The following is a 12,557-nucleotide window of genomic DNA, read 5'->3' as shown; positions in this document are numbered from 1 at the left end:
CAATTCTGCCAAATTTAACCATGCCGCTGTTAGGTCTCATGGGTGGCACTGGTAAAATTCCATAGTATGTAGGGAGGTGATGATTAATAATGATGGGACACATATTATCGGCCTCACTTGAAAAATGCTATGAGTGAAGGGAATAGTCAGAAATACCACCCCAACCCCTTGAATTAAACCTTTGATAAAAAACATTCCAAATAAGAGAAGAAGGTGAGAAGAACACCCCTATCCAGAAGAGCTCCCTTGTTTCTTCATTCCGAGCATTTATACATTCATCATTGCATTATTCTTCTAGTATTCTTATTCTTCACCCTTGGCTTTGATACACATCGTTTAAGCTTCACATTCTCTCATCCAGTTTTTCATCATTGAAAACCATCCAAATTCCAAACATGGCTCTCAACTAATCTTTCACCAACATTCATTTACCCAAAACCCACCCATGCATCTTTTTACCCATTCACCCTACCATAATCTTCATTCAACCCACCCGAGGATTCCTTTCACCCATCCAAGCAGGCATGCTTTCACCCATATACCTTTTCATCCATCCTATCACCCACATATATGATTATTTCACCAACACATCCTTTCAGTTCTATTATATTTAACCCACCCTTTCTCCTTCCATCCTTCCTTCAATTTTACATAAACCCATTATAAAGTTCATTATGAACCTTTGTCTGCTGAGTTGCAGATAGAAGAGGCCATTAATACTCAACTCCCGCTGTATCTGCTAAAGTGGGGTGTTCACGAGTAAGCCAACAACACTAGTACACCCTTGCAGTGAGTATAGTACTAATTGTCAATAAGCAAGCAATATGAATTACCACTGCACGCCACTGCGGCCGCCGAGATTCCACCTTCAACCGCTTGTGCTACCATGTCTCTGATGGCACTGCTGGCGCTACTGGCTCCGGCACTGGTGGTTGGTGTTTTTTATAGCAAAATACAAACACAATACATTGGTACAATTAGGTTACAGGCATATCTTCTATCAAAATATCAGGTGGGCATTTTGTTGGTTAGCAATTTTTGAAAAGCCAGGTAGTCAAGCCAAACAAAACCTTTTTTTAATGGAGGGGCAGATCTACTGATGAATCTGAGTTTTTGAAGAGAAATAAAAAGGTGCAAGAATTGGTCAAAGAAGGACATATGGTCTTGGCTGGCAAATGCAATGCGGCCTTCCTCCTCATAGTTCCAACCATGGTGCATGGTCATCGACTGCTGGTATAATATAATAATAATATAATACATACACAACATTAGAGGGTCCAATAACATGACCATGTCCAAACACTCTTTTTTTTTTACTAATTGAGCTGGAGCAAGAAAAAGAAAGCCTTCTCAAAAACATGCGTAGAATACCTTACTAAGGCATGCAATCTTCACAGAAGAGTACATGGGTTCTCTGAGCCTTATAGTACCACCAGTTCTCAATATTTACAAGGGATGAGGAAGGGAAAGCTTACTGGCAAAGCAGGAGAAATGAAGCTACAGACAGACTAGTACAGACAGAAAGTTTGAAGTAAAATACAGAAACTTGAAATATAGAAAATAAGTAAATAGGATAATGCAGGAATAAGAATAAGTTAGGAAGCAGATAAATCGAGGAGGAGTTGGAAAACAATTAGGAGACAGGCACAGTAAAGAGGTAAAACAAATCTAAATGTGGAGCTGTAAAAGTTAGGGAAATACATTTTAATATTAACAACAGGAGAACTTACTGCGGCCAGCAGAGCCATCTGCACCAGCACTTGTGGAAGGGGCAACTCCAGTTCCCTCACCCGCCTGACCAGTCCCCATCTTGCCCCTGGATGCTGAATTATGTAAGAAATAAGGAAAAAAAAGACAAAAGATTAGCGGTACAGTTAATAATAATCTCTCCCAAAAAAAATGTTGACTGGGAAAGGCAAATGCAGTAACTTTGAACTTTACTAAGTCAGAGCACCTGTATAATACTAGTATTGTGGACCATCCTATTCCAAACTTCCGAACCCTATTCCAAATTCCCTAAACTACATTTTGGAATCACTAATAAACTGCAATGAATGCCAACTCAGTCTGCAATTTTTAATGCATAGATAGATGCATGCGTGCATATCACTGGGACATTGCTTGACACTGTAGAAGCTATAAAAATAAAGGCACAGAGAAGTGAGAGAACGTATTAACTCACTAATACTAATAACTATCACTATCTTAGTGAAAGGACACGGGATGAGTCTCTGCATTACTTCTTAAATAATTAGCCCAAGTGAAGCGCCAACAACAAATACGATTAGGTTGCGCTGAGCACTTGCCTAGATGACGATCACATAATATTTGTAACATTAAGTTAACTTAGCTGCGTGTGAGCAGCATGCTTGCTATTTGGGATTTTTTTTTAGCATAGAACATAACTAATAATTAATTATTATTCACTGAGCCCCACAACCTCCACGCCTAGCAGGTTGAGCAGGTCCGACTCCCAATCTAGGATGTCGGCCCACCGGTGTGTCAGCTGTTGCTGGGTGTGCTGGACCCCTCTCTCAGCACTGCTGTTGCACCCAGAGGCTATACCCACTCCCAGGCCTGCTGCCAGGGTGGAGGGAAGGTGGTGCTGCACATAAAAAACTAATGCTGCCACCACCACCTCAAAATAAATGGCACGGGCTACACCCCTTTGCGGCACCTCAATCGGCAAGGAAGGCAGCTGCCTGTGGTGATTTGGGGGGGCTAGCGCTGCCGCTCTCCTGCTCTGCCGTGGTGCTGGGCACCAGGGGTTAAGATAGAAGAAAGGAAAAGAAGGAAAAAAAAAGAAATGAAAGCCAAAAACTTAAAAAGTACAAATATCCCGAAAAGACATAAACAATTAGAAAAAAAAAACATAAAATATAAAAACACAAAGAGAAAAGGTGAGGTACTAAATAAAAGTTAGGGGAAAATACGTTTTATAAGTGTGGGATGGAAGAGATCAATAATGGATAAAGTAGGCCTCAGCGCCTTAACAAAGAAACAATCAAGATGGCTGCGCCCACTCGAAGCTCGTGGTGTCGTTCGTGTGAGATTTCCAGTGTGAGAATTCACTTTGCATTGCCAGTGGCATTAAACGTCACGAGAACGGGTGCGGCAAGAAACTCTGTCCACTAGCGGAACTCCGCAAAGCGGAGTGTTTTTTGCTGCTCCGCAGAGTTCCACACACTGCAACTACGCAAACTCCACCCAGGCCTAGTGCAGAGGTGGGAAAGGGGGTATGAGTTTGTGTCAAGTACTGAAATCACATGCTTTGAAAATGTGCAGTTCTGAAACCATGTACAAGCCAATGCCCAGCAATATCAAGCTCAAATGATTTCAGGAGATTAAACATAGTAAATAAGTTTGTTTGCAACTCTCTAGTATTACTTAAATTGTAGAATTATAAATTTTGGAATCTGCTTCCATAGAAGTATGTAGTTTAGGGGTAATGAAGTTTTTGGTTAGGGTTCCAAGATGGGTATAGTTTTAGGATGGTTGCCTGTTTTACGGTTCAGGGATAAGTGGTGCTTGTGGATGGACAGGGGCTACTGGGGTCAGGGTTAGGGTTGGGTGGAGTTTAGAGTGGTGAGATGTTTTATGAGTCGGTGGTGGGTAGAATTTAAGCAGGATCAGGGGTTTTAGGTTTCACCATGGATGGAGCTGGGGTACAGATGTGTTTTAAGGGATTAGGGTTGGGTGGAATTTATGGTGGTGATTAGTTTTAGGGGTCAGGAAGGGGTATATCTTAGAGGTAGTGTGTTTTTTTTAAGGGTCAGTTATGGGCGGAATTTAAGGGAGGTGAGTGTTTTTTAGGGTTTAAAGATGCGGGGAACCTGTGTAGAGGTTGTGAGTGATTATTAGAGTTCAGGAATAGATTGAATTAAGGGGTGGTGAGGGGTGTTTAGGGTTCAGAAGTAAGTGCAGTGTGCAGGGATAGGTGGAGTTTAGAGGAGGTAAGAGCTTCTAGGGGTCATGGAAGGGTGGATTTTATGGGTGGTGAGGCTTTTTAGGGTTTAGGAACAGTGCAATTTTGAAGTGATGAAAGTTTTTTTATGTTTAGGGATGGTTGAAGTTTAGGAAGTTGAACATTTTTAGGGTTCAGAGAGGGATGGAGTTTTTGAGGTTGAGAGGGATTACTATGGATCAAATATGTTATTTAAAAGGACCGTAAGCAATTGTGTTCCAGTTTATCATATCTAAATCCGAAATAATTCCCCCGTAGTAAAAGCTCTGATTAAAAAACCCGAACTTCTGATGGTTCACCAATCTTCCAAAAAAGGCTTTCACCCAAGCATGAGAGGACTCAGTATGTAACAGTGGTGCTTGGTGAAAATATATCAGTATTAGCTCTATAGGAATCGATAATAGGTACACCCCACAGAAAACCATAGGATGAAGTAAACAGTAATACTGTCCTTCAGAGGTTTGCCAGTTTCCTCGAAAAAATATTGATTTAAAGAAAATAATCTAGTCACATGTTGGCTCTGATTACAGGTTGCATGGTGAAGAGCTCTCTAAATGATTGGGACTGGAACATCAATTTCGGGCAAACATTCTAACCTTGCACTTTCAATTACAACTTTTTTGACCCAAAATAGAGACTAACATTTTAGGTGGAAATTACATGAGCCTTTTCTGCATGCACTGTCCAGATTCAGGCTCATTTTCTAACAGAAATTCCTGTTGCGTTCAGCACCAATAATTTCTGGGCTGAAACTGCCAAGGGGAGAAACCGGGCGCAAGTCCATAACTGTTGTACTTGTATTAAGGTGCGGTATCGTCAGCCCCATAACAGATTGTGAAACAATCAATCTGTTTGATGAATAGCCAGAGACTATAAATAACTACCTATCTGTTTAATTTTTATCAGATCTTGACTGTAAAGTGGAGCAGCATTTTCAGGTTCAGTATGTCCCACCATTAAAAGGTCTGGCAAAGAAGGATGCCAGTGAGACTGTCAGCATAGTATTCCATTAGCTTAGTGCATGAGTCTTTGTCGAAAATGTATTCCCCCATGCTTAAAATTTTGAGACGTAGTTTAAATGCAAAGTAAGGTCCCATCCATCGTTGCATGACTGTGGTTACCCTGAATTATCGAATTATGATCCTGATTAAATCCTTAGTCAGATATGGGACTAATTCTAAACGACTGAATACTGAACAATGGATACTGTAGCAATCTTTAGAGATTCCCAAATATCGACCATCATGACACTTTTGGATGTCAAGCTTCTGCCAGTATCAATTGATCAAGCTGCAAGACATTTGAATGTTGGTGTAAAGATTACCTGACATTGATCCTGATGTAACTATTGCTGACTATTGTCCTTGTAATCTAATATCAGTTCTTTCCATTCCTGCATTTGGAAAGCTTTCTAACTTCATCGGTCTCTAAATAGTATGTCTGAGTAACCTCTGTTTATTTTCTTTTTCACATATGCTGAGAATAATATTAATTGGCTTATCTTGTATGTAGTATGACGATGTATTTGTAAATATTATTTAATTCCTCGTACATTATACATGCTATATCTATAATTACTTTATAAATTGGATGATAACATCTACACATTCTTTGGAACCTTTCCATTTTTTGTAAAGCACTCCGATGTCACCCAGACCGGAGTCACGCTATACAAATCTGTCTAAATAAAAATATATTGACTCTGTTGAGTAATTGTGTCCCAAAAACGTAGACTAAAAGGGTCTATATATTTAGAAATACACTATATACATCAGGATGCAGAACTCTGCCAATCTCCTGGGATAGCATTATTGGCAACATCAACAGCCTCAATTGCCCTTCCTAACTGAAAATCAACAGGTCAGAATAACAAGTCCTCATTGGTTAGTTGCGTACCACTTTCATGATGATTACAGTCAACAACTTCAGATTCATCTGAATTCCTGGAATGAAAAGAATTGGGAGGATTCAAAGACAAAATCAGAGTTGTCCTTCCTAAGAACCCTTACTCTAGCATCTCCAAAAACGTAAGATACTTTTTTATTCACCTGTGTTAAAAAATAACAGGCCCACTGTGGCATTCCACACAGATGTTTTTCACAGTTTGCCACCATAGACAGTGGTGGTAAAGCGTTTTATGTAGCATCACCTGTACTGGTTTTGTTTGCCCATGCAAGATGACCTGCATTGATCAAGGACGTCTCTGGCGGAAGTTCAAAACAAAGGATGTGGGAAGTCCTTGCAAAGCCCAAGGGATCCCTGATCAACTGGTAACTGAACAATGTCTATCAAGCCCATAGCAAATTTATCCTAGATGCACAACATAAACAAATGAGGGACTAGTAAAATGTTAGTAATGTTAATATGTTAGTGTACATATGTAATTCCTCGTCTGGCCTATAGCTGTAAGATTCTTCCATTTATCCGATTTGTTGAAGCTGAGCCACCTAGTAGTGACGCCTAATGTCAGGTAAATATAGGCTGACAACACTCATGTACCCATCAACTTTGCTGTTGATCTATTGTTCCGTATGAATAAATATAATCATTTTTCAATGTTAGAAAGTACTTCTTGTATGTTTGTGTCTGAAGAGGAGAAGTAACTGGTGAAATATCCATTTTACTATAATTTATTTTCCTGATTAAGGGTAATGGAAGGCTCTGATTTTCTGATAATAATTGTTCGATGTCATTCTGTCATTTTGGGATTGAGTTTGAATATATCTTTGGACTTAGTTGGCATCACTAACCTTCAGTGTATTGTTTTGTCCAAAATCTTTACATTCTGTGGTTCTAAGAATTCCCAGTACATACTTTCTGCTTTCTCTTTATTTACTCTATGGTCAGCAAGGTAGATTAAGGGGCATATTTATAATGCCGTAGCGCCACCTTGCACCACATTAACATCATTACTTTTTATGTTACTGTGGCCCAACGAGGCTGAAATCCCTGCGCTGTATTTACAGAGTGGCACAATACAACGCATTGCGCCACTCTGTAACCCTTTGCGCACCATTATGCCTGCACCAGGCATAATGTATGCAAAGGGGGCGCTGCCCCGTTAGGGAAGCGGGAAAAATGGTGTAAGGATATCTAAGAGATTTCTTTGCACAATTTTTTACAGCACTTTTAACGCTTGCTCAAGAGCATGCGTTAAAAGGGGGCTTCCATTCTTTAGAATGGGGCCCTATATGCTCTGCAGGAGTAGGGCCAATATTTTGGCGCTACTCCTGCAGAGTACATCAATAGCATTATGAGAAATTACGCTATTGCCCCCTACCCTGCGCCATGGTGCGCAGTATTTTAAATACGGCGCACACATGGTGGTGGAAGGGGGGTGTTAAGGGGCGCAGGGAAAGTGGCGCTGCACCACTTTCCATAAATCTGCCCCTACATATTTTTACTTTTTTTCATAATTGTAGGTTTAGCAATTATTTGATCATGTGTTATTAGTAAAAGGTTATTTACATGCTGTTTTTATGTAGTGTCATTTCATCAAAGACAAAGGAGTTGAATATCTCAACCTATATAAATAAAATTAATTAGAAAGTGACCATACAGCACGGCAAGTGTCCACTGATGGGTCTCAGCGAACCAGGTTCCTCACATAAAGAGTGAGACCTGGAAGAGTCAAGATGCAATACATAATGGGACTGCTAAAATAAGTTACCCATTGGAGGCACGTTGGTTTTATGAGATACATTTCTGTCTCCTTGAGAGAACTCTGTAGATCAAAACTCTATGGCAGGCTATTTGGACTGGCTCCAAGCAAACCAGAAGGAAGGGCTAGAAGTTGTTACAAAGGTGCTCTCAGCTCCTAGTTTTGGGGGCACTACCCGGCAGCGGTGGCTAGTTATTCTCTGCACAGGAGAGTAGTGCTCAAGCAGTTCTGCCAGCACTTGATTCTAATTGAAGTCTTCCAGGAAGTTTAGTTAGGAAATATCCACTGCAATGTACTATCTTTTTTGGGTGGCCAAGTTTTCCCAATTCCAACTTGAGAAAGTTTGAATTCCAGACTAGATTATTCACTTCTTAATTGCTTTTTTTGGCAAACTAAAGACAAAGGGGCCGATTTACAAGAGAGTGGCCTATCGGTCCGGAAGCGCCACTTGTCTTGCGTACCCCTACCGCTAACAGACAACACCATGGTTATGCCGTATTTAGAATACGGTGTACAGTGACGGTCGTTAGCACAATAGCGTCAACATTTTTGATGCTGTTGTGGCACTTTGCTGTACTAGCATTAAACATTTTGATGCTAGTGCAACAAAGCAAAGGGAGGCCCATAGGTTACTATGGGTGTGTCATTTTAATGCCTGCTTTGGGAGGCGTTAAAAATTATGGAAAAATGGCGCAGTGAAATGTTGCGACTTTCACTGCGCCATTTTTTCGACCCTCCCTGCGTCTGAACCCCCCCATTGAATACATTATGCCTGAAGCAGGCATAATGTGGCGCAAGGGGTCGCAAAGAGACGCAATGCAAGCATTGAGCCACTTTATAAATCTGGTGTGGGGAAAAGGTCACATTAGCGCCACCTTAGCATATAAAAAAAATTACACTAGGGCAATGCAAAGTGGCTCAAGGGGCTTGTAAATATGCCCCAAAGTTTTCTAGGCACTTTGTAAATTGTACCATTATACAAATTCACAACAGTGGCTGCTTGGCTCCTCGCTCACCTGGGCTGGGAAGGAGGCTGCAGCAACTCGTTCCTCAGGATGTGTAGTTCGAGGAAACATCAATACAGGTAGTGTCCCCGCACTGGTAATTGGAAATTGTTAATGTTCAGTTGTTTTTACGGTAGGCATGTCCTAGTCTGAATTCCTTTCAGCCTTCATTGATACTCTTGGAAAGTGTTCCCTATAAAAAATTGCTCTGACTTCAAGATAATTTGGTGATGATATTAGCTTGCCAGTTTCGCAATAAATGTGAACTAGGGAGTGGTGAATATTTAATTTTAGCCACCCAATCTGGATTTCCCCTTTAAGTGACTACTAGGCTTGTTATGCAATATTATTTGTGCTAGTCAACCTTATTATACCTGCCAAAAAAGAGAAGTACTGAACATGTGACCTTCTCCTCTGCTGCATACCAGACATGATAGTGGTGAGAGCTGCTTGCTCCCCTATTCTAACCAGGTCCCTGCATCCTCTATCTTAATTTGAGTCACTTACTATTTGCCAATTCTATATCCACGCCAGAAGGATTAAAGTGATGAGTCCACTTAGCTTCCCTGGTCATTCCTGAAGCTTCAGGCACAAAAAAGGATGCATAAAGGAGAAGCAGTCAATACGTCAAGTACTATTTCACTGTATGGTCAAAGACCATTAGGCAAGACTACCCCTTTCCATGGCCTCATGCTATTGTATTCACCACGCACTTTTTGAAGTATACTGTACCTTTTACAGTTGTAACTTCACCTGCACTATATCCAAAGCTTCTTTTAGTCAATGTTATCAAACTATCACTTATAATAAACCAATTTGACTCCTCACTATGATGGTGCAATATGAAAGTTATCATCCAGTAACGCACAAAGTTTTTAGGCTTATCTTCCAAATGAGTATGACAATACCGATTCAGTCTGGAAATGAGGATGCTCAAAGAACATTGTCATTTAATGCTTAATGTTTTATCTCATTTGTAAGTTAATGACCCTTTTTTGTTGTGAGGCGAAATATCATGTGACTATGGATTGTCAGTCTATTCTAAGTGTGGTCTCCTTATTCAATGTCGAACTTAGGGGGTCATTACGACCCCGGCGGTCGGTGCTACAGTGGAGGTATTACCGCCAACATCCTGGCGGTACCTACCTCCACTATTATGACATTGGTGGTCTGGACAAAGCCAAAGTCAACACACCGACTGCCACGGCGGTAAAGACCGCCGGGCTGGAGACTTCAGTCTCTAGCCCGGCGGCCATCACCAGGGTGCCCATGGCATTTTGACCCCACCCACCACCATGGTTTCCGTGGTTTATGCTTATGCAATAGTATTTATCCTTGCTATTACTTACGCTGTAATATTCCTGCTATCAGTAATGTCTGTTTAAAAGGTCCATTCAGCGAAAGATGTCACCATATGTCTAAAAACCCAAGCTGATATTAACAAACTGTTGAGCATTTTACAATGGCTAGTGTTAGTCATTGTTAGCAATGCAGAACTGAGAAGAGAGAAATGTATTTATCTTTACAATGTATGGCCTCATTAATACATGGCATACTGAAGTAGAGGCAGTATAAATGTTTGCTAAATTATTACCCTTCCTACTTCTCTGCCACTGATTGCATGCTGAGTGGTTAGAAAGATTATCATATAGAACAATTTAATCACAATTTCTGTTCGATTCATCAAGTATTGTAATCTGGAGATTTCCGACTGAAAACCCGTCCGCCGCCTAGGTGTTACACCTGCCAGATTTAGATAGATGTTCATAGTCCCATGGGTGATAGCCCACATACGTCCTGCGGTCTCCTCTAAAAAACTCCACCCATGTACCAGTGGAAATAGTGGCTATCGGCGGGACTCCAGACACTTTTCACATCTTGCAAATGTAGATGTGCCTTACCACAAAGCCTAATGTTAATGTCCGACCTCCACACCTGAGCTGGCAGATTTGGGGGAAATTAGGTAAAACCTACCTTTTCCCACAATTGCGCTTCCGTTTTTGATTGGACATGACTGGGCAAGTCCTGCCGTCGCTGCTGCCACTAACCCACAGTGAAATCATGACCTGGCCCCACATGAACGGACCCAAAGGTAGGGAACCAGCATTGCCAGGGTATCTTTGGTGGGCACTGCACATGAGGTAGGGACCACTGCAGGGATGTACATGTCACAGTCATTCTCTAAAAGTACTGTGACATGCATATGTGGGGAACACAATTGAGTCGGACATGGATGGGGAATCCCTGGTACAAGACACGTCACCCACATACACAAATGTCATTTGGTGTCAGCATTAATTGCCAAATGAATGTTGGCACCATAATGATTGTACATTCACGCTTGTCAACTGTGTTCATGTGTGGACATTGCAAGGGGACCTGTACCTGTGATGTTGTGCTTCCAGTAGTGCATGTGAGTTTGTAAGTGTGTGTATGTGTGCAATGTGATTGGCTGTTTGTGGTGGAGGAGCTGGGGTAGATGATGTGGTTGTGTCCGTATGTGTGCCACATGCATAAAGGTCTGATGTTGTTGTGTATGTTTGGTTGTATGCTGTGTTGCTTTGTGTAACATTCAGGTGAGTGCCTTGATGTGTGTAGTTGTACCTCGGGTATGTGTTTGTGTAGCTGAGTGTGTAGTTGTGTTGGTGTGGTTATGTTGTGTGTGGATGGTGTGTGTATATTGTGTAATCGATGTATGGCAATGTGTGTTTTCAGCATGTATGGGATGTGTGGGGTTGGAATGGCAATGGAAGATGGTGTGTATGCAGTGTATTGTGTGGTGTGTGGTACAGGGGGACACATATGGCTAATTTAAGAAAAGTCGTGCTGCATCCAATGCAGAGCCACTTTTCTTGCTTCCCTTAGCACCCATCCTACCTCCACCATATGTGCGCAGTGTTTAATATATGGCACACCATGGTGTTATGGAACTAGCAGCAAAAATGTTTATGTGAGTTTGGCACTTTGCAGGATTAGCACCCAAAATTCTGACTCTAATCCTACAAAGCACATTGAGGCCGATTGAAAAGAATGGTGTTCCTCCTTTTAACACCTACTCTGTGCTGGTGTTACTAATGCCGCTAAAAATGGCGTAAATAAATCTTTTAGATTTCATTACATCAGTTTTTCGGGCCCCCTAACTGGGGAACACCCCTCTTGCATACATTATGCCTGGTGCAGGCATAATGTGGCTACAGGGGTTACCAAGTGCTACAATGCATGGACTGTGCCACTTTGTAAATATCGTTACAACAGCTCCTCCTCAGATGAGTGAGGACTCAGGGCCTACCCTTGTGCGCTTAAACCACTCATGCCCAGAACCTGTCCTCTGTCTGGGCTGCATACCCTTCTTCCTGGCTCAGGGTTTCCCTCAGCTGCACCCACACATTGTGGAGGCGGAGTACACTATCTATCTGCACTTCCCAGGCCCCATGAACTCCCCTCCTGTCCACTTTCAAGGCACGGGTGTGTCCAGCAGGAGTCAAGGGGTCAACGTTTGGGGGTTTCGTACCTACAGGACCTGTCCACAGAAGCTTTAGAGGAGTCATCTATTCCAGGGTCACATAGCAAGTTCACCCCTCTACTGTTCTCCAAAGGGAATGGGGTTGCCAGCAGTAATGGCCCTTGAGACACAAAAACAGAGAGTCCCAGTCAGTACAAGTCAAGAGTATATCACCACTCCAGAGAGGGATCCACCCATGAGAGGTTCAGCCATTCTTCAGGTTCTGTAGAATCCACTGCTTCTCAAAGTCTCCCCATTGTATGTGGGTTTAAGTGGGGTTTCTGAAAATGAGTACGTCTGCCCAATCCACAGGTGACACATCATCACTCCACCTCTGTCCCATTCCTCCTGCGCAATGTCTTTGGGCTTTTCAGGAAGGCAACTTCAAGTAGTCGTGGATCACAGTTCTCTGATAACTCTAAACTC

The sequence above is a fragment of the Pleurodeles waltl genome, chromosome 9 (assembly GCF_031143425.1).
Source record: "Pleurodeles waltl isolate 20211129_DDA chromosome 9, aPleWal1.hap1.20221129, whole genome shotgun sequence".
NCBI classification, from domain to species: domain Eukaryota; kingdom Metazoa; phylum Chordata; class Amphibia; order Caudata; family Salamandridae; genus Pleurodeles; species Pleurodeles waltl.
Note: the sequence above shows the minus strand (reverse complement) of the source record.